General features: G+C 44.9%; 1 protein-coding gene across 1 annotated transcript in view; it reads right to left on the reverse strand.

Annotated features, from left to right (window-relative positions):
* ESRRB (estrogen related receptor beta) overlaps positions 1 to 10,154 on the reverse strand; it is a 29,924-nt gene extending 19,770 nt beyond the window's left edge. The window contains exon 1 of the mRNA XM_073587592.1: positions 9,072 to 10,154. The gene's annotated coding sequence lies outside the window, so the exon portion shown is untranslated. The remainder of the gene's footprint in view (positions 1 to 9,071) is intronic.
* Positions 10,155 to 26,885: the final 16,731 nt, after the last annotated feature.

The following is a 26,885-nucleotide window of genomic DNA, read 5'->3' on the forward strand; positions in this document are numbered from 1 at the left end:
TACTGTACTGCAGGGCGCGTATGGGGGTGACCCTGGCTGTACTGTATTGTGGAGTGCGTATGGGGATGGCCCCGGCTGTACTGTACTGCAGGGCGCGTATGGGGGTGGCCCCGGCTGTACTGTATTGTGGAGTGCGTATGGGTGTGGCCCCGGCTGTTCTGTACTGCAGGGCACATATGGGGGTGGCCCCAGCTGTACTGTACTGCAGGGCGCGTATGGGGGTGACCCTGGCTGTACTGTATTGTGGAGTGCGTATGGGTGTGGCCCTGGCTGTTCTGTACTGCAGGGCACATATGGGGGTGACCCCGGCTGTACTGTACTACAGGGCGCGTATGGGGGTGACCCTGGCTGTACTGTACTGCAGGGCGCGTATGGGGATGGCCCCGGCTGTACTGTACTGCAGGGCGCGTATGGGGGTGGCCCCGGCTGTACTGTATTGTGGAGTGCGTATGGGTGTGGCCCCGGCTGTTCTGTACTGCAGGGCACATATGGGGGTGACCCCGGCTGTACTGTACTACAGGGCGCGTATGGGGGTGACCCCGGCTGTACTGTACTACAGGGCGCGTATGGGGGTGACCCCGGCTGTACTGTACTGCAGGGCACGTATGGGGGTGACCCCGGCTGTACTGTATTGTGGAGTGCGTATGGGGGTGGCCCCGGCTGTACTGTATTGTGGAGTGTGTATGGGGGTGGCCCTGGCTGTACTGTACTGCAGGGCACATATGGGGGTGGCCCCGGCTGTACTGTACTGCAGGACGCATATGGGGGTGACCCCGGCTGTACTGTACTGCAGGGCACATATGGGGGTGACCCCGGCTGTATTGTACTGCAGGGCGTGTATGGGGGTGACCCCGGCTGTACTGTACTGCAGGGCGCGTATGGGGGTGACCCGGCTGTACTGTACTGCAGGATGCGGATGAACCCGGCTGTTCTGTACTGTAGGGCACGTATGGGGGTGACCCCGGCTGTACTGTACTGCAGGATGCGGATGAACCCGGCTGTTCTGTACTGCAGGACGCATATGGGGGTGACCCCGGCTGTACTGTACTGCAGGACGCGTATGATGGTGACACGGCTGTACTGTACTGTAGGGTGTGTACGGGGGGGGGGACCCTGGCTGTGCTGTACTGCAGGATGCGTATGAGGGTGACCCCGGGCTGTACTGTACTGCAGGGCACATATGGGGATGGCCCCGGCTGTACTGTACTGCAGGGCGGGTATGGGGGTGACCCCGGCTGTACTCTATTGTGGAGTGCGTATGGGGGTGGCCCCGGCTGTACTGTACTGCAGGGCGCGTATGGGGGTGACCCCGGCTGTACTGTACTGCAGGGCGCGCATGGGGGTGACCCCGGCTGTACTGTACTGCAGGGCGCATATGTGGGTGACCCCGGCTGTACTGTACTGCAGGGCGTGCATGGGGGTGACCCCGGCTGTACTGTATTGGACACATTATGATTAAAGTACATTAGAAGGCTCCGCAGAGAGGCCATGGTCCTCCCTCCCCCTATCACACCTGTAGACTGTGGGGTGCAGACAGGTGAAACGGACAACTGGTAACTGAAGCCGCCATTTCCTGCAGGTGGAGAGTGAAGCACATCCTGCAGCCACAGAGCACAGAGCAGCCGCCTGTCAGCGCGGAGCGCGCCTCGGGGGGAGCCACTGACAGATGCAAGGGTCAGCAGGATGAAGCATGGTACCGCTCCTCCTGTAATGATGTCTCCTCACTAGACGATGAGGACAAAACTTCTGCCTAAGATCCCAGAATTCTTCATTATCTGTGCGGTTTCAAAACAACTGTCCTTCCTGACAACCCCTCCGAAAAGAAAAATGACAGCCAAGCCAGTGCCAGGTGGCTGCTGCCAAGCCACAATCTGGAGAGGTACTGGTCCCTTTTTTCCCCAATAAACCTAACTTTCTGGAAGACAAACTTCTCAAGCTCTGATGCTGGCTCAGATCTGATTTTTAGATACTCCGCCATGAACTGACCCCCCTCACCCACCAATATAGAGTATGGCACAACAGATCAGTTCTGTAAACTGTGCGACACCTCGCATCCCCCCTCTCCGCGCAGACCAGCATGCGGCACATCGCCTTCCCCCACAGACCACCATCCAGCACCTCGCCTCCCCCGCAGACCAGCATGTGGCACTCCGCCTACCCCACATGGGCTCCTTCCCTGTCCCTAGCACTAGGGGCACCCCATCTATCCTTGCTCCCCGGATTACTTCTAATGGTGAAGATGCACACCTAGCCTCCCCGCAGACCAGCGAGTGGCTCCTTGCCTCCCCCACCAACCAGCGAGTGGCTCCTTGGTACCCCCCAGACAAGCATGCGGCACCTCGCCTCCCCTACAGACCAGTGTTCAGTTACTGACTTTCATGTGGAAACTACATGGCCTGTTCTTAGACATCCCATTCCACCCCCCCTGCAGAACATGTGGAGCAGCAGAGCAAAAGACTGCTCAGTCTCTGCTGCATTCCTCAGAATTATTAGCTGTACTTATTGCTTTCATCGCATACTAATTATTATTTGCTAATAACAGCACAAGAGCCCGAGCTGCGGAGATAAGATCACAAGGTGTAATCTCGTTGGAAAATCTCTCCCCTGCATAGGACACAACTCCCTGATGTGGGAGGGAGACCCTATGTCTGCCCTGCTGGGGGACACTCTGCAGTTATACATGGGGTCATGAAAGGTGGAAATCCAAGAAGCCACCATGACCACTGCTCCTCACAACCAGGTATGAGGACTTCCAGTACGTCTGTGGTATAGGAACAGAATTTCCATCTGTTCTCCAAACACTAGAGAATATTACTGTATACCAGCCTTTTTTGTAAGGAATTCATAACAATCCTAATTTGTTTTTCCATAGATACTCCATTGTCATGAGAGAAACCACACGTATATCATAGGCGGCTCCTTTAAATTAGAAAAACTATCAGCTCATCCTCCTTGGAGATTGATTCGATTGCACAGACTCTTGCGGTGCAGCAGAGAAATTTGAACAAGAAAAAACAAGGTCCAGCATTCAAAATACCAGCAATATGTATATATATATAAATAATACAATATATATATATACACTGTGTTCCAAATTATTATGTAAAAAATATTTCCTCATATTTTCTCTAAATTACCTATATGAATTGCAGTCATTGTTATTTTCCAGTCATCTACTATTCTAGTATAATTGCAATGTTTTTGAACAAACTGCCTATGAAAACAGTATATTTTTTAAAATAAGAAACACTCAAAATGCATGTTCAAAATTATTATGCACAGCAGAGTTTTCAACCTTTTTATTTTGAACAAAAAATGGTCAATTGTGAAATTATAAGCATTATCAGCTTATTACAAAATGAAATCAAACAGTTTTCAAGTCAAAACTTTATTCTCGGTGATGTTACATTTGCATATAGGACCCCTTGTTCGAAAGAAGCTTCTTAACTCTCTCGTCCATTGAATTTGTCAGTTTTTGGATGGTTTGTGCTTCAATTGTTTTGCATGTGGACAGAATACCCTCCCAGAGCTGTTGCTTAGATGTGAACTGCCTCCCGCCATCATAGACACTCCTTTTGATGATGCTCCAGAGGTTCTCAATGGGGTTGAGGTCAGGGGAAGATGGTGGCCACACCATAAGTTTGTCCTCCCATAGCAGCCAGAGATGCAGATGTGTTATTTGCAGCATGAGACGGTGCATTATCACGCATGAAAATGATCTTGCTGCGGAAAGCACGGTTCTTCCTCTTGAACCATGGCAGGAAGTGCTGTTTTAGAAACTCCACATAGATTATGGAGTTCATCTTTACCCCTTCAGGGATCCTAAAGGGGCTGACAATCTCTCTCCCCATGATTCCAGCCCAAAACATTACTCCACCTCCTCCTTGTTGGTGCCTTAGCCGTGTTTTCATGGGGTGTCCATCAACCAGCCATCCTCCACTCCATCCATCTGGACCATCGAGCGTTGCACGGCACTCATCGGTGAACAAAGCAGTTTGGAAGTCAGTCTTCATGTCTCGTTTGGCCCACTGGAGCCGTTTCTGCTTGTGTGCAGTGGATAGAGGTGGTCGACAGGATGGCTTACGCACAGCTGCAAACCTCTGAAGGACCCTGCATCTTGTTGTTCGGGGGACGTTGGAGGCACCAGCAGCTTCAAAAACTTGTCTGTTGCTATGACAAGGCATTTTTGCAGCTGCTCTTTTAACCTGATGCAATTGCTTGTTGGAAAGAGTCCTCAATTTTTCCTTATCAGCACGCACACGTGTGTGCTGGGAATCAGCTACATACATCTTGATTGTGCGATGATCACGATGAAGTGTCTTGGCAATGTTGATTGTAGTCATGCCTTGACCTAAATACTCCACAATTTGTTGCTTCTCAGCAGCCGACACATCCTTTTTCTTTCCCATTTTGGCAAAAAATGTAGGCTGCTTAACCCCTTCCTGACATCCGACGGTATATCCCGTCCATGGGACCTGGGCCCCTATGCCCATGGACGGGATAGTACGTTGGGCTCGATCAGCGGCGCCCACGTGGTGAGCGCCGCTGATCGCGGCCGGGTGTCAGCTGATTATCACAGCTGACACCCGGCACAATGTGTCAGGGGCGGTCATGGACCGCCCCCGACACGTTAACACGTTAACACGTTAACGCGAACAAACATGATCGCGGTGTACCGGGAGTTAAAGGGAAGCATCGGCAGGGAGGGGGCTCCCTCCGTGCTTCCCTGAGCCCCCCACGGCAGCGCAATGTGCAGCGCTGCTGCGGGGGACTCCTTTCCTCCAGGCCCCCGAATCCAAGATGGCGACGGGGCCCTTCGGGGGCCTGAGGAAGCTGGCTTCCTCAGTGCCTGCAAAGCGCAGGCATGAGGAAGCCTTCTGCAGTGCCTGTGTCAGATCGCTGATCTGTCACAGTGATCTGTGATGTGACAGATCAGCGATCTGTCACAGGACAGTGATGTCCCACCTGGGACTATTTATTAAAGTAAAAAAAAAAATAAAAAAAAGTGTAAAAATAATTTAAAAAAAATCGCCAAATAAATTAGAAAAAAAAAAAAAAAAATTCCCCTAATAAATCCATTTTTTGGAAATAATAAAAAAAAACAAACAATAAAAGTACACATATTAGGTATCGCCGCGTCCGTAACGACCTGCCCTATAAAACTGTCCCATTAGTTAACCCCTTTAGCGAACCCCTTAAAAAATAAAAATAATAAACGATGCAAAAAATAATGATTTATTATCATACTGCCAAACAAAAAGTGTAATAACGCGCGATCAAAAAGACGCATATAAATATCCATGGTACCGCTGAAAACGTCATCTTGTCCCGCAAAAAACGAGCCACCACACAGCATCATCAGCGAAAAAATAAAAAAGTTATAGCTCGCAGAATAAAGCGATGCAAAAATAATTATTTTTTATATAAAATAGTTTTCATTGCATAAAACCGACAAAAACATAAAAAAACGACCTAAATGAGGTATCGCTGTAACCGTACTGACCCGAAGAATAAAACCGCTTTATCAATTTTACCGCACGCGGAACGGTGTAAACGCACCCCCCCAAAAGAAATTCATGAAACGCTGGTTTTTCTTCATTCTGCGTCCCAAAAATCGGAATAAAAAGCGATCAAAAAATTTCACATGCCCGAAAATGGTACCAATAAAAACGTCAACTCGTCCCGCAAAAAATAAGACCTCACATGACCCGGTGGGTCAAAATACGGAAAAATTATAGCTCTCAATATGTGGTGATGCAAAAACTATTTTTACAATAAAAAGCGTCTTTTAGCGTGCGACAGCTGCCAAAAATAAAAACCGCCATAAATAGTAAATCAAACCCCCCGTTATCACCCCCTTAGTTAGGGAAAAATAATAAAATAAAAAGAAAATGTATTTATTTCCATTTTTCCATTAGGGTTAGGGCTAGGGGTGTTTTGGGGTAGGGTTAGGGCTAGGGTTAGGGCTAGGGGCATGTTGGGGTTCGGGTTGGAGTTAGAATTGGGGGTTTCCACTGTTTGGGCACATCAGGGGCTCTCCAAATGCAACATGGCGTCTGATCTCAATTCCAGCCAATTCTGAGTTGAAAAAGTCAAATGGTGCTCCTTCCCTTCCAAGCTCTGCCATGCGCCCAAACAGTGTTTTACCCCCACATGTAGGGTATCAGTCTACTCAGGACAAATTGCAAAACAATTTTTGGGGTCCAATTTCTCCTGTTACCCTTAGGAAAATAAAAAATTGTGGGCAAAAATATTTTTGTGGAAAAAAATGATTTTTTTATTTTCACGTCCGAGTGTTATAAACTTCTGTGAAGCACTTGGGGGTTCAAAGTGCTCACCACACATCTAGATAAGTTCCGTGGGGGGTCTAGTGTCCAAAATGGGGTCACTTGTGGGGAGTTTCAATAGTTTAGGTACATCAGGGGCTCTCCAAACGCACATGACACCCGCAGACCATTCCATCAAAGTCTGCATTCCAAAACGTCACTACTTCCCTTCCGAGCCCCGACGTGTGTCCATACAGTAATTTTCTCCCACATATGAGGAATCAGCGTAATCAGGACAAATTGGACAACAACTTTTAAGGTCCAATTTCTCCTGGTACCCTTGGGAAAATAAAAAAATGGTGACTAAAAGATCATGTTTGTGGAAAAAATACGAATTTTTTATTTTCACGCCCGGGCGTTATAAACTTCTGTGAAGCACTGGGGGGTTCAAAGTGCTCACCACACATCTAGATAAGTTCCTTGGGGGGTCTAGTTTACAAAATGGTGTCATTTGTGGGGGGTTTCCACTGTTTAGGTACATTAGGGGTTCTCCAAAGGCAACATGACACCCGCAGACCATTCCATCAAAGTCTGCATTCCAAAACGTCACTACTTCCCTTCCGAGCCCCGACGTGTGCCCATACAGTAGTTTTCTCCCACATATGGGGTATCAGCATACTCAGGACAAATTGGACAACAACTTTTGGGGTCCAATTTCTCCTGGTACCCTTGGGAAAATAAAAAAATGGTGACTAAAAGATCATGTTTGTGGAAAAAATACGAATTTTTTATTTTCACGCCCGGGCGTTATAAACTTCTGTGATGCACTGGGGGGGTCAAAGTGCTCACCACACATCTAGATAAGTTCCTTAGGGGGTCTAGTTTCCAAAATGGTGTCATTTGTGGGGGGTTTCCACTGTTTTGGTACATCAGGAGTTTTCCAAACGCGACATGGTGTCCGATCTCAATTCCAGCCAAAAACGTCAAATGGCGCCGCTTCCCTTCCGAGCTCTGCCATGCGCCCAAATAGTGGTTTACCCCCACATGTGGGGTATCAGCGTACTCAGGACAAATTGCACAATAACTTTTAGGGTCCTGTTACTCTTGGAAAAATAAGAATTGAGGGTGAAAAGATCATTTTTGTGGAAAAAATATGATTTTTTAATTGTATGGCTTTATGTTATAAACTTCTGTGAAGCCCATGGGGGTTCAAAGTTCTCACCACACATCTAGATAAGTTCCTTAGGGGGTCTAGTTTCCAAAATGGTGTCATTTGTGGGGGGTTTCCACTGTTTTGGTACATCAGGGGTTTTCCAAACGCGACATGGTGTCCGATCTCAATTCCAGCCAAAAACGTCAAATGGCGCTGCTTCCCTTCCGAGCTCTGCCATGCGCCCAAATAGTGGTTTACCCCCACATGTGGGGTATCAGCGTACTCAGGACAAATTGCACAATAACTTTTAGGGTCCTGTTACCCTTGGGAAAATAAGAATTGAGGGTGAAAAGATCATTTTTGTGGAAAAAATATGATTTTTTAATTGTACCGCTGTACGTTATAAACTTTTGTAAAGCCCTTGTGGGTTCAAAGTTCTCACCACATATCTAGATAAGTTCCTTGGGGGGTCTAGTTTCCAAAATGGGGTCACTTGTAGGGGGTTTCCACTGTTTAGGTACATCAGGGACTCTCCAAACGTGACATGGCGTCCAATCTGAATTCCAGCCAATTTTGCATTGAAAAAGTCAAACGGCGCTCCTTCCATTCTGAGCTCTGCCATGCGCCGAAACAGTCGTTCCCCCCCACATATCAGGTATCTGCGTACTCAGGACAAATTGCACAATAACTTTTGCAGTCCAATTTCTCCTGTTACCCTGGGTAAAATAAAAAAATTGAACCTGAATTATTTTTTTTATGAAAAAAAGTTAGATGTTCATTTTTTTTAAATATTCAAAAAAATTCCTGTGACGCACCTAAAGGGATAATAAACTTCTTGAATGTGGTTTTGAGCACCTTAAGGGGTGCAGTTTTTAGAATGGTGTCACTTTTGGGTATTTTCTATCATATAGACCCCTCAAAGTGGCTTCAAATGTGATGTAGTCCTAAAAATAAAATGGTGTTGTAAAAATGAGAAATCGCTGGTCAACTTTTAACCCTTATAACTTCCTAACAAAAAAAAATTTTGGTTCCAAAATTGTGCTGATGTAAAGTAAACATGTGGGAAATGTTAGTTATCAAGTTTTTTGTGTGCCGTATCTCTGTGATTTAAGGGCATAAAAATTCAAAGTTGGAAAATTGCGAAATTTTCAAAATTTTCGCCAAATTTCCATTTTTCTCACAAATAAACGCAAGTTATTTGAATGAAATTTTACCACTAACATGAAGTACAATATGTCATGAGAAAACAATGTCAGACTCACCGGGATCCATGGAAGCGTTCCAGAGTTATGACCTCATAAAGGTACAGTGGTCAGAATTGTAAAAATTGGCCCGGTCATGAACGTGCAAACCACCCTTGGGGGTGAAGGGGTTAATAATGTGGAACAGCCTTCTTAAGGAGTCTTGCCTTTATTTGGACACACCTGCCAAACTAATTTGCACAGGTATCTGCAATTGCTTTCAGTGATATAAAGAGCCCTGACACACATCACCATCAATGAGTTTAAATGACAAACAAAAAAATTCTAACCTTATCACTCCTAAACTCTTTTTGCATAATAATTTGGAACACAGTTTATGAAAAAAGGGATAAAGCAGCACAAAAAATGAACAGACAATGCGGGTGCAAGCCTTCCAGGCATATACCAAACCTCAAAAATAGTCCTCAAGTTGAAAGCAGCACACCAAAAGAATTCCAGTCAAAGTGCTATTTATCAGCCCATCTGGCTAGTTGCCCATACAGCGACGTTTCGGTCCTGTGAGTTGTGGACCTTTCTCAAGCAGTGTAACAATGCAAAGTGAGTGCTATTTAAAGCTCACCAATCATACAGGTGTTCACAGACAATTAGATAATGTACATTGTGCAATACATAGTGTTACAAAACATGAATAACAATCAAAAAGTGCATTTATAGTGCAATGTGCCTCAATTGATGAAAATATATTATTCTCCGCTTAAAAACCATTAATATCTAGTAATGTCCTATAATTTCAGATCAGCGGCAGCTGTAATATATAAATGAGCATGACTCACCCCATAGTGACCATTGTAATCGCGCCATGTATCGGCGTCTCACACTGCACAGGACCAGAAGTCCAGCATGTAAACATCACATTAATCCCACTCATGTGCACTAGCACACTATCAGTGTCAGCGCCATCTTTAACCCCTTTCTTACATTGGACGTAATATTCCGTCCATGTGACCTGGGCCCTAAGTCCCATGGACGGAACATTACGTCTAATGCGATCAGCGGCGCCCACGTGGTGAGGGCCGCTGATCGCGGCCGGGTGTCAGCTGATTATCACAGCTGACACCCATCACAATGTGTCAGGGGCAGTCACGGACCGCCCCCTACACGTTAACCCTTTGCACACCGCGATCAAACACGATCGCGGTGTACCGGGGATTAAAGGGAAGCATCGGCAGGGAGGGGGCTCCCTCCGTGCTTCCCTGAGCCCCCCACAGCAGCGTAATGTGCAGCGCTGCTGCGGGGCTCTCTTTCTCTACAGGTCCCCGGATCCAAGATGGTGACGGAGACCTTCGGGGGGCCTGTAGCGAGCTGACTTCCTCAGTGCCTGCAAGCGCAGGCATGAGGAAGTCTGCGTCTATGCCTGTGATAGATTGCTGATCTGTCAGTGATCTGTGATGTGACAGATCAGCGATCTGTCATGTGACAGATCAGCGATCTGTCACAGGACAGTGATGTCCCCCCTGGGACAACCTAATAAAGTTAAAAAAAAAATAAAAAAAAATTTAAAAATATTTAAAAAAAGAAAAAAAAAAAAAAAAAAAAAAAAAAAAAAAATCGCTAAATAAATTACAAAAAAGAAAAAAAAAATATTCCCAAATAAATTCATTTTTTGGAAATAAAAAAAAAACAAACAAAAGTACACATATTTGGTATCGCCGTGTCCGTAACGACCCGCCCTATAAAACTATCCCATTAGTTAACCCCTTTAGCGAACCCCTTAAAAATTAAAAACGAAGCAAAAAATAATGATTTATTATCATACCGCCGAACAAAAAGTGCAATAACGCGCGATCAAAAAGACGCATATAAATATCCACGGTACCGCTGAAAACGTCATCTTGTCCCGCAAAAAACGAACCGCCATACAGCATCATCAGCGAAAAAATAAAAGTTATAGCTCGCAGAATAAAGTGATGCAAAAATAATTATTTTTTATATAAAATAGTTTTCATTGCATAAAACCACCAAAACATAAAAAAACGACATAAATGATATATCGCTGTAACCGTACTGACCTGAAGAAGAAAACTGCTTTATCAATTTTACCGCACGCGGAACGTTGTAAACGCACCCCCCAAAAGAAATTCATGAAACGCTGGTTTTTGTTCATTCTGCATCCCAAAAATCGGAATAAAAAGCGATCAAAAAATCTCACGTGCCTGAAAATGATACCAATAAAAACGTCAACTCGTCCCGCAAAGAATAAGACCTCACATGACTCAGTGGGTCAAAATACGGAAAAATTATAGCTCACAATATGTGGTGATGCTAAAACTATTTTTACAATAAAAAGCGTCTTTTAGCCTATGACAGCTGCCAAATATAAATACCCGCTATTAAAAGAAAATCAAACCCCCTGTTATCACCCCCTTAGTTAGCGAAAAATAATAAAATTAAAAGAAAATATATTTATTTCCATTTTCCCATTAGGGTTAGGGCTATGGTTAGGGCTAGAGGTGTGTTGGGGTTAGGGTTGGAGTTAGAATTGGGGGTTTCCACTGTTTGGGCACATCAGGTGCTCTCCAAATGCAACATGGCGTCGGATCTCAATTCCGGCCAATTCTGCATTGAAAAAGTCAATTGGTGCTCCTTTCCTTCCAAGCTCTGCCATGCGCCCAAACAGTGTTTTATCCCCACATATAGGGTATCAGCGTACTCAGGACAAATTGAAAAACAACTTTTGGGGTCCAATTTCTCCTGTTACCCTTAGGAAAATAAAAGATTGGGGGCAAAAATATCATTTTTGTGGAAAAAAAATGATTTTTTTATTTTCACGCCTGGGAGTTAGAAACTTGTGAATCACTTGGGGGTTCAAAGTGCTCACCACACATCTAGATAAGTTCCGTGGGGGGTCTAGTTTCCAAAATGGGGTCACTTGTGGGGAGTTTCAATAGTTTAGGTACATCAGGGGCTCTCCAAACGCACATGACACCCGCAGACCATTCCATCAAAGTCTGCATTCCAAAACGTCACTACTTCCCTTCCGAGCCCCGACGTGTGTCCATACAGTAATTTTCTCCCACATATGAGGAATCAGCGTAATCAGGACAAATTGGACAACAACTTTCGGGGTCCAATTTCCCTGGTACCCTTGGGAAAATAAAAAAATTGGGGACTAATTGATCATGTTTGTGGGAAAAAATACAATTTTTTTATTTTCACGCCCAGGCATTATAAACTTCTGTGAAGCACTGGGGGGTTCAAAGTTCTCACCACACATCTAGATAAGTTCCTTGGGGGGTCTAGTTTCCAAAATGGTGCCATTTGTGGGGGGTTTCCACTGTTTTGGTACATCAGGGGTTTTCCAATCACGACATGGTGTCCGATCTCAATTCCAGCCAAAAACGTCAAATGGCGCTGCTTCCCTTCCGAGCTCTGCCATGCGCCCAAATAGTGGTTTACCCCCACATGTGGGGTATCAGCATACTCAGGACAAATTGCAAAATAACTTTTAGGGTCCTGTTAACCTTGGAAAAATAAGAATTGGGGGTGAAAAGATCATTTTTGTGGAAAAAATATGATTTTTTTTAATTGTACTGCTGTATGTTATAAACTTCTGTGAAGCCCTTGTGGGTTCAAAGTTCTCACCACATATCTAGATAAGTTCCTTGGGGGGTCTAGTTTCCAAAATGGGGTCACTTGTGGGGGGTTTCCACTGTTTAGGTACATAAGGGGCTCTCCAAACGAGACATGGCGTCCGATCTGAATTCCAGCCAATTTTGCATTGAAAAAGTCAAACGGCGCTCCTTCCCTTCTGAGCTCTGCCATGCGTTGAAACAGTGGTTCCCCCCCACATATCAGGTATCAGCGTACTCAGGACAAATTGCACAATAACATTTGCAGTCCAATTTCTCCTGTTACCCTTGGTAAAATAAAAAAAATTGAACCTGAAGTATTTTTTTTGTGAAAAAAAGTTAAATGTTCATTTTTTTTTTTAAATATTCAAAAAATTCCTGTGACGCACCTAAAGGGTTAATAAACTTCTTGAATGTGGTTTTGAGCACCTTAAGGGGTGCAGTTTTTAGAATGGTGTCACTTTTGGGTATTTTCTATCATATAGACCCCGCAAAGTGGCTTCAAATGTGATGTGGTCTGTAAAAATAAAATGGTGTTGCAAAAATGAGAAATCGCTGGTCAATTTTTAACCCTTATAACTTCCTAACAAAAAAAAATTTTGGTTCCAAAATTGTGCTGATGTAAAGTAAACATGTGGGAAATGTTACTTATCAAGCTTTTTGTGTGCTTTATCTCTGTGATTTAAGGGCATAAAAATTCAAAGTTGGAAAATTGCAAAATATTGAAAATTTCCGCCAAATTTCCACTTTTTTCAGAAATAAATGCAAGATATTTGAATGAAATTTTAGCACTATCTTGAAGTACAATATGTCACGAGAAAACAATGTCAGAATCACCGGGATCCATGGAAGCGTTTCAGAGTTATTACCTCATAAAGGGACAGTGGTCAGAATTGTAAAAATTGGCCCGGGAGTTAACGTGCAAACCACCCTTGGTAGTGAAGGGGTTAATGGGGGAAAGAAATACAGCGCAAGTCTGTGTGCGTCTTTTGTTTGATAAAAAAAATAACATCATCTGACATAATTCAGATATATAGGTGCACCAATGATAGATAGCACAACAAATCAAAATAAATTCAATAAAGAAAATAATAAAAAGATGAATGCAATGCCATTTTTGTAGCTTATAGCAAAAGGGACTCACGGTAAGTGGATTCATCCATGTAGGTAATAGGAACACCTCCCATTAGCTGGGATAGGTAACCTACACCTAAACTGGGGAAGAGAAGTAGTGAACCTCGCTAAAGGCCCCACACTCCACCTCTCCCCAAAAAATGGATATTTTGTTCCAAAAAACAGTTCGTTCAAATCCCAATATAGGCACATTCACCACAAAATAAAAAAATAAATAAAAAATGCATGGAAAATATCATAGAAATAACAAAAGAAAATTTTAAACCAGATTTTGCGCATATGTTTCTATTGAGAAATACATAAATTTTGTTTTCATTCAAAAGGGGAGTCATGCATTCCAATATCAGTCTGCTGCCGCATGATGTGTAAAAAAAAAAAAATTACAAATAAAATAAACACCTTAAAAATACAACCCAGAATCATAAAGAGAAACAGTAGCTCCTCGAGGAATCTATTACAATTGGCTTAGAGAGTAATCTGTAGCTTGTAATCGACATTTAAACCAAAAGGTTTTAGTGTGTGTAATTTTTTAATCCAATGTAGCTCCCTAATCTTCAATAATTTGATTGTATCTGCCCCTCTTATCAAAGGTGGGATATGGTCTATCACTCTAAACGTCAGATCCTTTTCCACATGTTTAAAATCTGAAAAATGTTTGGATACCGGTAGATCTTGTCTCTTTTTTCTAATGCTGTGTCTATGCTGATTTAATCTCACATTCAGCTCACAAGTGGTTTCACCCACATAGTACAAATTACATGGACAACACGTCAAAAAAGAATTTATTTTAATTTCCTTATTAATATGCGGATGTTGGAAGGAACTGCCTTTTTCCATATATGTGCAAGTCACACAATTGAGACAAGAGAATGAACCAACCCCTAGCCCTACCAGTCAATGTGGTCTGGGAATTGTTCTTTTTTGAACCAATATCTGAATGTACTACTATATCCTTTATATTTCTGGCCCGTTTATAAGAAATTAGCGGTGGAGACCCAAACTCCCTTACTTCTGGATGACATTTACCCAATGTAGACGAATGTTTCCTTATGGTAGAGACAATACGGTCACTCTCTTCACAATACGTGGTAACAAATGGAATCCTATATTTTACATCCCCAGCTCGCTTACTCTGAGACAGAAGATCATTACATGCTGTATGGGCAACTAGGCAGATGGGCTAATAGCACTTTGACTGGAATTCTTTTGGTGTGCTGCTTTCATTCTTGAGGACTATATATATATATATATATATATATATATATATATATATATATATATAAATGTAAAAGGATGTATCATCCACGACAAGGTTTTCTTCTTTCTTCGATTATAGCAGTGCGCTGTAGCATGGATTAAGATCCTTCAGATTGAAACGCGTCGGTATGACTGCTCTGTCTACATTTATTATTTATGTCTTACTTATTCATCCTTTTACATTTTTCGGAATAAAAACTTTTGGATGCTGGACCTTGTTTTTTCTTGCTTCTTTTAATTCACCTGTTGAAGCCACCTGTGAACGGAGATACATGCAGGATCTCTCTTATGGCACTAGTTTGACTCTGTCATGGCATTTCTTCCTTCTCTCACAGAGCTCAGGTGTAGTAGTATGATCAGATATCACATTAATTGCAGTCCAGCATTATATGCAGTAAATACAGGTGCTTCTCACTAAATGGAATATCATCAAAAAGTTAATTTCAGTTCTTCAATACAAAACATTTAAGTAATATATTAGATAGTGTCATTTCAAACAGAGTGATCTATTTCTTGTCTTTATTTCTGTTAATGTTGATGATTATGGCTTACATCTTCTTCCTGAACAGTATGATGGGGGCGTGCTCCATACATCCTAATTGTTGTTGAGAAAAATTTAAATCCATAAAGACATCTCCAGAGAGGGGAAACATCACCCCCACAGTGAACATATGGGATTATTATAACTAGGGAAGTTCCCACAGGAGATTTGCTCTGGGAAAATGACATCAAGACCGGGATTTGTTTACACTTCCCAGACACAGCTTTCTCTAATCAAATAACTGTTTTGAGACTTTTGGGAGCCAGTTATGAATATTGGGGTTTACACTAATCCAATATTTATGGGATACATTTAGGGCGTTGTATTGAAGGGACAAAAACTCACAACACCATAATGTTATTCTAACCTAACTTAATAACAACCCAATGGATGATGCTATCCAGGCCCTGTTTCATCTTTATATAAAGTTAAAATCGCAATAGGAAACATGATGATAATATTTACCGCTTTGGACATCCAGGGGCGAAGATATCCTGCAAGCTGAGGGACTCAAAACTCTACGAGATCTAGCACATCACCATGAGTCTCCACATGATCTCACCAAAGGGAGGTCTGTGAGCGCAACTTGGATTTAATAAAAATCATTATTTGGTTTATTTGGCCAGTCCTGGAGAGTACAGCTTTCTGTGGTTCTGTCTATTTTCCTAAGGAGTTCCTCCCTCTGCTAACCTATGTAATTTTCCTTTGTTATCCTTTTTATTTTATGTAATTGTATATACTGTATTGTTTTGTTCCCATTTTGTATCAGCTTTGTATTTTTTTTTTTTTATAAACGCTATCACCATTCTGGATTAAATATAAAAAATTTAATATCTCTGTTCCTCTTGCTCTGTAATCCGCACCCCTGAAGCCATACGCCACCTGTAATGGGTGTCCAATCAGCCGGTATAAACAATTGGTGGTGATCCTTTTAGTCATTGTGGACTTGGCAGTGACCGTTTCAGAGAGATATATATATTTTCTCGGGGTGTTGGAATCGGAGGTGTATATACCATACACTCACTCAGAGTTCCCCAGTAACCGGTCTAGTATTGGAAGAAGCCATAGCCTCGTCCATCACTTGTCAGTCAATTGTGTAATTGTCCTGACAATTGGAGGTGCATCTGTCTGACCAACCGGTGGCAGCGGTGGGATCAGCGCAAATCCCCATTGTTCTCCGTGACAAAAAGGTGACATTGGTGGGATCTGCATGGTCGTCTCTAGTGAAGACCTAATAGACACTTAGCGACGCCCCCTAGGGTGAGCCCGGCCCATGGAGCAGTGGGTCCACATCCACCAGCGTTACAAAAGACAAGAAGAAAATTGGTGCTTGAGGTTGCAAGAGGTCAACGTCAACATTAACCCCTTTCTGCCATGTGACGTACTATCCCGTCTATGTGCCCTGGGACTTAATTCCCAGGGACAGGATAGTACGTCACAGTGATCAGAGGCGCCCACGTGGTGAGCTCCGCTGATCGCGACTGGGTGTCAGCTGGTTATCACAGCTGACACCCGGCACAATGTGTCAGGGGCGGTCACGGACCGCCCCCGACACGTTAACCCCTTGTACACTGCAATCAAACACGATCGCTGTGAACCGGGGGTTAAAGGGAAGCATCGGCAGGGAGGGGGTACCCTCCGTGCTTCCCTGAACCCCACACAGCGGCGCAATGTGCAGCGCTGCTGCGGGGGGCTCCTTCCCTGCAGGCCCCCGGATCCAAGATGGCGACGGGGACCTTCGGGGACCTGCAGGGAGCTGGCTTCCTCAGTGCCTGCAAAACACAGGCAAGAGGAAGTCTGCTTCAATGCCTGTGACAGATCGCTGATCTGTCACAGTGATCTGTGATGTGTAACAACCTGGAAAAATCTAAAAAAGTTAAAAAAAAAGAAAAAAAAAAAAGTGTAAAAATAATTCTTAAAAAAAAAAAAAAAATTATCGCTAAATAAATAAAAAAAAAATATATATATTCCCTAATAAATTCATTTTTTGGAAATAAAAAAAACAAAAAAACAATAAAAGTACACATATTTGGTATCGCCGCGTCCGTAGCGACCTGCCCTATAAAACTGTCCCATCAGTTAACCCCTTTAGCGAACCCCTTAAAAAATAAAAATAAAAAATGAAGCAAAAAATAATGCTTTATTATCATACCGCCGAACAAAAAGTGCAATAACGTGCGATCAAAAAGACGCATATAAATATCCATGGTACCGCTGAAAACGTCAGCTTGTCCCGCAAAACACGAGCCACCATACAGCGTAATCAGCGACAAAATAAAAAAGTTATAGCTCGCAGAATAAAGCGATGCAAAAATAATTATTTTTTATATAAAATTGTTTTTATTGCATAAAAGCGCCAAAACATAAAAAAATTACATAAATGAGGTATCGCTGTAACCATACTGACCCAAAGAATAAAACCGCTTTATCAATTTTACTGCACGCGGAACGGTGTAAACGCACCACCCAAAAGAAATTCATGAAACGCTGGTTTTTGTTCATTCTGCTTCCCAAAAATTGGAATAAAAAGCGATCAAAAAAATTTTACGTGCCCGAACATGATACCAATAAAAACGTCAACTCGTCCCGCAAAAAATAAGACCTCACATGACTCAGTGGGTCAAAATATGGAAAAATTATAGCTCTCAATATGTGGTGATGCAAAAACTATATTTACAATATAAAGCGTCTTTTAGCGTGTGACAGCTGCCAAAAATAAAAACCGCCATAATATAGTAAATCAAACCCCCCGTAATCACCCCCTTAGTTAGGGAAAAATAATAAAATTAAAAAAAATGTATTTATTTCCATTTTCCCATTAGGGTTAGGGCTAGGGTTAGGGCTGAGATTAGGGTTAGGGGTGTGTTGGGGTTAGGGTTGGAGTTATAATTGGGGAGTTTCCACTGTTTGGGCAAATCAGGTGCTCTCCAAATGCAACATGGCATCTGATCTCAATTCAGGCCAATTCTGTGTTGAAAAAGTCAAATGGTGCTCCTTCCCTTCCAAGCTCTGCCATGCGCCCAAACAGTGTTTTACCCCCACATATGGGGTATCAGCCTACTCAGGACAAATTGCAAAACAACTTTTGGGGTCCTATTTCTCCTGTTGCCCTTAGGAAAATAAAAAATTGGGGGCAAAAATATCATTTTTGTGGAAAAAAAATATGATTTTTTTATTTTCACGCCCGGGCGTTATAAACTTCTGTGAAGCACTTGGGGGTTCAAAGTGCTCAAAACACATCTAGATAAGTTCCATGTGGGGGGGGTCTAGTTTCTAAAATTGTGTCATTTGTGGGGGGTTTCCACTGTTTAGGTACATTAGGGGCTCTCCAAAGGCAACATGACACCCGCAGACCATTCCATCAAAGTCTGCATTCCAAAACGTCACTACTTCCCTTCCGAGCCCCGACGTGTGCCCATACAGTAGTTTTCTCCCACATATGGGGTATCTGCATACTCAGGACAAATTGGACAACAACTTTTGGGGTCCATTTTCTCCTGGTACCCTTGGAAAAATAAAAAACTGGGGACTAAATGATCATGTTTGTGGAAAAAATACGATTTTTTTATTTTCACGCCTGGGCGTTATAAGCTTCTGTGAAGCACTGGGGGGTTCAAAGTGCTCACCACTAGTGTTGAGCTTTCCGATACCGCAAGTATCGGCCAATATTTGCCGTATCGGAATTCCGATACCGAGTACCGATACTTTTTTCGTATCGGATACCGGAATCTGAAGTCCAAAATGCAATGAGCCACTTTTGTGGCTCTGATTGGCTGCCGAAATGACGTCATCATGATGCACTGTCTGTGCGCATCATGATGCGCCGTCAGTTCGGGCCTTCGGGGGGGCTGTGCCGACTGTCCGGGGGTCTGTACCGGCCTGCCGGTGGTCTGTGCAGGCTCCGGGGGTCTGTGCCGGCTGCCCGGGGGTCTACCGGCCTGATGGGGGGCTGTGCCGGCCTGCCGGTGGTCTGTGCAGGCTCCGGGGGTCTGTACCGGCCTGCCGGGGGGGCTGTGCAGGCTCCGGGGGTCTGTGCAGGCATCGTCTGATGGGACTACAAGTCCCATCGGGCGATGCCTGCTACCATGACAGTGATTGACACATTAGCCAATGATGGGACAGTAGTAGTCCCATCATCCGGCTAATGTGTTGAATGTAAAAAAAAAAAAAAAAAAAAAAAATTACATGCTACATACATACAACATGCATACTACATATATACTACATGTAACATACATACTACATATATACTACATGCAACATACATACTACATGCAACATACATACATGCTACATACATACTACATACATGCTACATACTACATGCTACATACATACTACATACATACTACATATATACTACATGCATGCAACATACATACAACATATATACTACATGCATGCAACATGCATACTACATAAATACCATATATACTACATGTAGCATACATACTACATATATACTACATGCTACATACATGCAACATACATGCAACATACATACATGCTACATACATACAACATATATACTACATGCATGCAACATGTATACTACATATATACTATATATACTACATGTAACATACATACTACATGCTACATACATGCAACATACACACTACATGCATACTACATACATGCTACATACATACTACATACATACACTACATGCATGCAACATACATACTACATATATACCACATGCATGCAACATGCATACTACATATATACTGCATATATACTACATGCATGCAACATACATATATACTACATACAATTAGTGTTGAGCGATACCATCCGATACCCTAAAATATCGGATCTGATGGTATCGGCCCGATACGAAAAAAGTAACGGGTATCGCCGATTCCGATACCGGAAGTCCCATTTAAGTCTATGGGACTTCCGGTATCGGAATAAGAAAAACCCTTTTCTCTCCTTGTACAGCCTCTCGGGGGGGGAGGACGGACCTTCCGGAGGTCTGTGCCGACTACCCGGGGGTCTGTGCGGACTGCCGGGGCTCTGTACCGACTGCCCGGGTGTCTGTACCGGCCTGCGGGTGGTCTGTTCCGACTGCCCGGGTGTCTGTGCGGACTGCCGGGGGGCTGTGCCGGCCTGCCGGTGGTCTGTACCGACTGTCCGGGGTCTGAGCAGACTGCGGGGGTCTGTGCAGGATCGTCCGATGGGACTACAAGTCCCATCGGGCGATGCCTGCTACCATGACGGTGATTGACACATTAGCATGTACAAAAAAAAAAAAAAAAAATCCCTACTACATACATGCTACATACATGCTACATACATGCAATATACATACATACTGCATATATACCACATGCATGCAACATACATACATACTGCATATATACCACATGCATGCAACATGCATTCTACATATATACCGGGGGTCTGTGCCGACTGTCCGTGGGTCTGAGCGGACTGCCGGGGGTCTGTACCGGCCTGCCGGGGGTCTGTACCGGCCTGCCGGGGGTCTGTACCGGCCTGCCGGGGGTCTGTACCGACTGTCCGGGGGTCTGAGCGGACTGCCGGGGGTCTGTACCGGCCTGCCGCGGGGCTGTGCCGACTGTCCGGGGGTCTGTGCCGACTGCCGGGGGTCTGTGCCGGCCTACCGGGGAGCTGTGCTGGCCTGCCGGGGGGCTGCGCCGGCCTGCCGGGGGGGGGGGCTGTGCCGACTGTCCGGGGGTCTGTGCCGGCCTACGGGGGGGGCTGTGCCGGCCTGCCAGGGGTCTGTGCCGACTGCCCGGGGGTCTGTGCTGACTGCCGGGGGTCTGTACCGGCCTACCGGGGAGCTGTGCCGGCCTGCCGGGGGGCTGTGCCGGCCTGCCGGGGGGCTGTGCCGGCCTGCCGGGGGGCTGTGCCGACTGTCCGGGGCTCTGTGCCGACTGTCCAGGGGTCTGTACCGGCCTACCGGGGGGCTGTGCCGACTGTCCGGGGGTCTGAGCAGGCTGCGGGGGTCTGTGCAGGATCATCCGATGGGACTACAAGTCCCATCGGGCGATGCCTGGTACCATGACGGTGATTGACACATTAGCCAATGATGGGACAGTAGTAGTCCCATAATCCGGCTAATGTGTTGAATGTACGAAAAAAAAAAAAAAAAATCCCTGCTACATACATACTACATGCTACATACATGCTACATACATACTACATACAAGCTACATACATGCAACATATATACTACATACATACTACATGCTACATACATGCAACATACATACTGCATATATACCACATGCATGCAACATACATGCATACTGCATATATACCACATGCATGCAACATGCATACTACATATATACCACATATATACTACATGCATGCAACATGCATACTACATATATACCGGGGGTCTGTGCCGACTGTCCGAGGGTCTGTACCGACTGTCCGGGGGTCTGAGCGGACTGCCGGGGGTCTGTACCGGCCTGCCGGGGGGCTGTGCTGACTGTCCGGGGGTCTGTGCAGGCTGCGGGGGTCTGTACCGGCCTGCCGGGGGGCTGTGCCGGCCTGCCGGTGGTCTGTACCGACTGTCCCGGGGTCTGAGCCGACTGCCGGGGGTCTGTGCCGGCCTGCCGGGGGTCTGTGCCGGCCTGCCGGGGGGCTGTGCCGGCCTGCCGGGGGGCTGTGCCGGCCTGCCGGGGGGCTGTGCCGACTGCCCGGGGGGCTGTACCAGCCTTCCGGGGGGCTGTGCTGGCCTGCCGGTGGTCTGTGCCGACTGCCCGGGGGTTTGTGCCGACTGCCCGGGGGTTTGTGCCGACTGCCCGGGGGTCTGTACCGGCCTGCCGTGGGTCTGTACCGGCCTGCCGTGGGTCTGTACCGGCCTGCCGGGGGGTCTGTACTGGCCTGCCGGGGGGTCTGTACCGGCCTGCCGGTGGTCTGTGCCGACTGCCTGGGGGTCTGTGCCGACTGCCGTGGGGCTGTACCGGCCTGCCGCGGGGCTGTGCTGGCCTGCCGGGGGTCTGAGCGGCCTGCTGGGGGTCTGTACTGGCCTGCCGGGGGTCTATACCGGCCTGCCGGGGGGCTGTGCTGGCCTGCCGGTGGTCTATACCGACTGTCCGGGGGTCTGAGCAGGCTGCGGGGGTCTGTGCAGGATCGTCCGATGGGACTACAAGTCCCATCGGGCGATGCCTGCTACCATGATGGTGATTGACACATTAGCCAATGATGGGACAGTAGTAGTCCCATCATCCGGCTAATGTGTTGAATGTACAAAAAAAATAAATAAATCCCTGCTACATACATACTACATGCTACATACATGCTACATACATACTACATACATGCTACATATATACTACATACATACTACATGCTACATACATGCAACATACATACTGCATATATACCACATGCATGCAACATACATACTGCATATATACCACATGCATGCAACATGCATACTACATATATACCACATATATACTACATGCATGCAACATGCATACTACATATATACCACATATATACTACATGCATGCAACATGCATACTACATATATACCAGGGGTCTGTGCAGACTGTTCGAGGGTCTGTACCGGCCTGCCAGGGGGCTGTGCCGGCCTGCCGGTGGTCTGTACCGACAGTCCGGGGGTCTGTGCAGGCTGCGGGGGTCTGTACCGGCCTGCCGGTGGTCTGAGCGGACTGCCGGGGGTCTGTACCGGCCTGCCGGGGGGCTGTGCTGGCCTGCCGGGGGGCTGTGCCGACTGCCGTGGGTCTGTACCGGCCTGCCGGGGGGCTGTGCCGACTGTCCGGGGGTCTGTGCAAGCTGCGGGGGTCTGTACCGGCCTGCCGGGGGGCTGTGCCGGCCTGCCGGTGGTCTGTACCGACTGTCCGGGGGTCTGAGCCGACTGCCGGGTGTCTGTACCGGCCTGCCGGGGGGGCTGTGCCGGCCTGCCGGGGGGGCTGTGCCGGCCTGCCGGGGGGGCTGTGCCGGCCTGCCGGTGGTCTGTGCCGACTGCCCGGGGGTCTGTGCCGACTGCCCGGGGGTCTGTGCCGACTGCCCGGGGGTCTGTGCCGACTGCCCGGGGGTCTGTGCCGACTGCCCGGGGGTCTGTGCCGACTGCCCGGGGGTCTGTGCCGACTGCCCGGGGGTCTGTGCCGGCCTGCCGGGGGGGCTGTGCTGGCCTGCCGGTGGTCTATACCGACTGTCCGGGGGCCTGCGGGGGTCTGAGCAGGCTGCGGGGGTCTGTGCAGGATCGTCCGATGGGACTACAAGTCCCATCGGGCGATGCCTGCTACCATGACGGTGATTGACACATTAGCCAATGATGGGACAGTAGTAGTCCCATCATCCGGCCTATGTGTTGAATGTAAAAAAAATAAAAATACATACTACATACATACTACATGCATGCAACATACATACATACTACATGCAACATACATATATACTACATATACTACATGCATGGAACATGCATACTACATATATACCACATGCATGCAACATACATACATACAACATATATACTATATGCATGCAACATGCATACTACATATATACCACATATATACTACATGCATGCAACATACATATATACTACATGCAACATGCATACTACATGCATGCAACATACATACTACATATATACCACATGCATGCAACATGCATACTATATACCACATATATACTACATGCATGCAACATTCATATATACTACATATATACCACATATATACAACATGCATGCAATATATATATAATACATATATACTACATGCAACATACATACTACATATATACCACATGCATGCAACATGCATACTACATGCATGCAACATATATATAATACATATATACTACATGCAACATACATACTACATACATACTACATATATACTACATGCAACATACATACTACATATATACCACATGCATGCAACATACATACATACTACAAGCAACATGCATACCACATGCATGCAATATGCATGCTACATATATACCACATATATACTACATGCATGCAACATACATATATACTACATGCAACATGCATACTACATATATACTACATGCATGCAACATACATATATATACTACATGCATGCAACATACATATATACTACATGCATGCAACATACATATATACTACATGCATGCAACATACACATATACTACATGCATGCAACATGCATACTACATATATACCACATATATACTTCATGCCTGCAACATACATATATACTACATGCAACATGCATACTACATGCATGCAACATACTACATATATACCACATGCATGCAACATGCATACTATATATACCACATATATACTACATGCATGCAACATACATATATACTACATATATACCACATGCATGCAACATGCATACTATATATATACCACATATATACTACATGCATGCAACATATATATAATACATATATACTACATGCATGCAACATGCATACTACATATATACTACATGCATGCAACATATGTATATATAATACATATATACTACATGCAACATACATACATACTACATATGTACCACATGCATGCAACATGCATACTATATATATACTACATGCATGCAACATATGTATATATAATACATATATACTACATGCAACATACATACATACTACATATGTACCACATGCATGCAACATGCATACTATATATACCACATATATACTACATGCATGCAACATACATATATACTACATATATACAACATGCATACTATATATACCACATATACTACATGCATGCAACATATATATAATACATATATACCACATGCATGCAACATGCATACTACATATATACTACATGCATGTAACATATGTATATATAATACATATATACTACATGCAACATACATACATACTACATATGTACCACATGCATGCAACATGCATACTATATATATATACCACATATATACTACATGCATGCAACATACATATATACTACATATATACAACATGCATACTATATATACCACATATACTACATGCATGCAACATACATATATACCACATATACACTACATGCATGCAACATATATATATATATTACATATATACTACATGCAACATACATACTACATATATACCACATGCATGCAACATGCATACTACATATATACTACATGCATGCAACATACATATATACTACATACATGCAACATACATATATACTACATACAATACATTCATACAATACATACATATAGACATACAGTACATATAACATGGAGTACATACTCACCATCACTTGTCACTTTGATCCCTGAAGCCATTGTCGTCTATGGAATAAAGATTAAAATAACAAAGCACAAATATACTCACCCCTGATCCGCAGAAGTCCACGGGTGTCCCACAATGATCTTGCGTGGAGAACAGCAGCATCAGCTGATGCTACCGTTCTCTACGGGGCCCAGGAAACCAGTGTCGGGAGGTAGGTATCCTTCCGCCCTGTATTCCTCCGCCACTGTAAAAAAAAAAAAAAAGTCCCTAGTCTCACTTTATGGCAAAAGCTGCATGGGAAATTTTTCACACAGCAATGCCATGAAATGAGACTAGAGACTTTTTTTTTTTTCTTTACAGTGGCGGAGGAATACAGGGCGGAAGGATACCTACCTCCCGACACTGGTTTCCTGGAGCCCGTAGAGAACGGTAGCATCAGCTAATGCTGCTGTTCTCCACGCAAGATCGTTGTGGGACACCCGTGGACTTCTGCGGATCAGGGGTGAGTATATTTGTGCTTTGTTATTTTAATCTTTATTCCATAGACGACAATGGCTTCGGGGATCAAAGTGACAAGTGATGGTGAGTATGTACTCTATGTTATATGTACAGTATGTCTATATGTATGTATTGTATGAATGTATTGTATGTAGTATATACACTCACTGGCCACTTTATTAGGTACACCTGTCCAACTGTGTGTTAAGACTTAATTTCTAATCAGCCAATCACATGGCGGCAACTCAGTGCATTTAGGCATGTAGACATGGTCAAGACAATCTCCTGCAGTTCAAACCGAGCATCAGTATGGGGAAGAAAGGTGATTTGAGTGCCTTTGAACGTGGCATGATTGTTGGTGCCAGAAGGGCTGGTCTGAGAATTTCAGAAACTGCTGATCTACTGGGATTTTCACGCACAACCATCTCTAGGGTTTACAGAGAATGGTCCGAAAAAGAAAAAAAATCCAGTGAGCGGCAGTTCTGTGGCCGGAAATGCCATGTTGATGCCAGAGGTCAGAGGAGAATGGGCAGACTGGTTCGAGCTGATAGAAAGGCAACAGTGACTCAAATTGCCACCCGTTACAACCAAGGTAGGCAGAAGAGCATCTCTGAACGCACAGTGCGTCGAACTTTGAGGCAGATGGGCTACAGCAGCAGAAGACCACACTGGGTACCACTCCTCTCAGCTAAGAACAGGAAACTGAGGCTACAATTTGCACAAGCTCATCGAAATTGGACAGTAGAAGATTGGAAAAACGTTGCCTGGTCTGATGAGTCTCGATTTCTGCTGCGACATTCGGATGGTAGGGTCAGAATTTGGCGTAAACAACATGAAAGCATGGATCCATCCTGCCTTGTATCAACGGTTCAGGCTGGTGGTGGTGGTGTCATGGTGTGGGGAATTTTTTCTGGGCACTCTTTGGGCCCCTTGGTACCAATTGAGCATCGTTGCAACGCCACAGCCTACCTGAGTATTGTTGCTGAC

Source organism: Dendrobates tinctorius, unplaced genomic scaffold (assembly GCF_039654945.1).
Source record: "Dendrobates tinctorius isolate UK_male_01 unplaced genomic scaffold, ASM3965494v1 ptg000010l, whole genome shotgun sequence".
Classification (NCBI taxonomy): Eukaryota; Metazoa; Chordata; class Amphibia; order Anura; family Dendrobatidae; genus Dendrobates; species Dendrobates tinctorius.